Source organism: Triturus cristatus, chromosome 6, assembly GCF_964204655.1.
Source record: "Triturus cristatus chromosome 6, aTriCri1.1, whole genome shotgun sequence".
NCBI lineage: Eukaryota > Metazoa > Chordata > Amphibia > Caudata > Salamandridae > Triturus > Triturus cristatus.
This window is the reverse complement of record NC_140589.1, coordinates 777,722,532-777,724,933: the sequence shown is the minus strand read 5'-3', so window position 1 is coordinate 777,724,933 and position 2,402 is coordinate 777,722,532.

Below are 2,402 nucleotides of genomic sequence, written 5' to 3'. Positions count from 1 at the left end.
GGCTGACTCCAACTTTTGTCCTTCCCCAGAGTTCTGTAAGTCCCCACTATGTGGGGGCTTAATAGTTGAGAAAAATGGGCTCCCCGGGCAGGCCGCCGGGGAGAGGACGTGGCCTGGGCTTAACCCTCCTTGGTTCCAGCCGAGGGTCCGGGTGCTGGGGACAGGGGGTCCACCGGGGGCACGGGGAGGCTCTCCCAGGCCTGGCTAGGGTTCGGAAGCTGGGACCGGGCCTGGGGCTCGTGCTCCGTCCGGCAGGCCCCGGGGTGTGGGAGCCCTCCGTCCTGCAAGCCAGCCGAGGATCCGGGTGCTGGGGAAGGGTGTCCACAGGGGCCCGGGGAGGCTCCCCCCCCAGCCTGGCTAGGGTTCGGAAGCTGGGCCCGGACCCGGGCCTTGTGCTCCGTCACAGTGTCGCATGGTGCGGGAGCCCCCCGTCCTGCAAGCCAGCCGAGGGTCCGGGCGCTGGGGAAGGGTGTCCACCGTGGCCCGGTGAGGCTCTCCCCAGCCTGGCTAGGGTTCGGAAGCTGGGCCCGGACCCGGGGCTTGTGCTCCGTCCCAGTGTCCCAGGGTGCGGGAGCCCCCGTCATGTAAGCCAGCCGAGGGTCCGTGCGCTGGGGAAGGGTGTCCACCGTGGCCCGGGGAGGCTCTCCCTGGCCTGGCTAGGGTTCGGAAGCTGGGCCCAGACCCAGGGCTTGTGCTCCGTCCCAGTGTCCCAGGGTGCGGGAGCCCTCTGTCCTGTAAGCCAGCCGAGGGTCCAGGCGCTGGGGAATGGTGTCCACCGGGGCCCAGGGAGGCTCTCCCCAGCCTGGCTAGGGTTCGGAGGCTGGGCCCGGACCCGGGGCTTGTGCTCCGTCACAGTGTCCCATGGTGCGGGAGCCCCCCGTCCTGCAAGCCAGCCGAGGGTCCAGGCGCTGGGGAAGGGTGTCCACCGGGGCCCGGGGAGGCTCTCCCCGGCCTGGCTAGGGTTCTGAAGCTGGGACCGGGCCCGGGGCTCGTGCTCCGTCCGGCAGGCCCCGGGGTGCGGGAGCCCCCCGTCCTGCAAGCCAGCCGAGGGTCCGGGCGCTGGAGACAGGGGTCCACCGGGGCCCGGGGAGGCTCTCCCCGGCCTGGCTGCTTTCAGAAGCAGGGACCGGGCCGGTGAGCAGGGGTGGCTGGCTTTATCTGCTACGCTGGCAGAGCGGAATTTTCTGCCCACCCCTACTGGGAACACACCTGTCTTGCCCTGGTTTTCCTGAAGACCCGAGTAGAGGCCAAATTCTTCAAGAAGCTGCAACACCTGAGGGATCAATCAATCAATCAATCAATCAATCAGTTAATTTGTAAAGTGCACTACTTACCCGCAAGGATTTCAAGGCGCTGAGGGAGGGGGGGGGTGCTGCTGCTACTGGTCGAAAAGCCAGGTCTTGAGTCGTCTCCTGAAGGTCAGCAGGTCTTCGGTTTGTCGTAGGTTGAGGGGGAGGGTGTTCCAGGTCTTGGCGGCGCGGTGGGAGAAGGACCTGCCTCCGGATGTGGTTCTACGGATGCGCGGGACCGTGGCCAGGGCGTGGTTGGCGGAGCTGAGTTTCCTGCTGGGTACGTAGAAGGTTGAGTCGACTGTTGAGATAGGCTGAGCCGGTTTTGTGGAGTGCATTGTGTGCGTGGATCAGGAGCTTGAAGGAGATTCTTCTGTCAACGGGGAGCCAGTGCAGGTTCCTCATGTGGGGGGTGATGTGGTTGCGGCGCGGGATGTCGAGGATCAGGCGTGCAGAGGCGTTCTGGATTCTTTGCAGTCTGTTGATGAGCTTTTCCATAGTCGAGTCTGCTGCTGACTAGTTCCTGGGTGACTGTTTTCCTCGTGTCTGTCGGGATCCATCTGTAGATCTTGCGGAGCATGCGGAGGGTGTTGAAGCAGGTAGAGGAGACTGCGTTGACTTGTTTGGTCATGGTGAGTTTTGAGTCGAGGATGACTTCCAGGTTGCGTGCGTGGTTGGTAGGAGTGTCCCCAGTGATGCAGGCCACCGGGAGTCATCCAATGCTGAGGGGTTGGGCCCGAGGATGAGGATCTCCGTCTTGTCTGTGTTCAGCTTAAGTTGGCTTTCCTCCATCCAGTCGGCGACAGCCTTCATTCCCTGGTGGAGGTTGGATTTGGCGGTGAGGGGTCCTTGGTGAGGGAGAGGATCAGCTGTGTGTCGTCGGCGTAGGAGATTATGTTGAGGTCGTGCTGTCGGGCGATGCGTGCGAGTGGTGCCATGTAGATGTTGAACAGCGTCAGGCTGAGGGAGGATCCCTGCGGGACGCCGCAGATGATCTTGGAGGCTTCGGACTGGAACTGGGGAGGTGGATTCTCTGAGTTCTGCCAGAGAGGAAGGAGGTGGCCCAGTCCAGAGCCTTGTCTCAGATCCCTGCGTCATGGAGGCGTGTGCGTA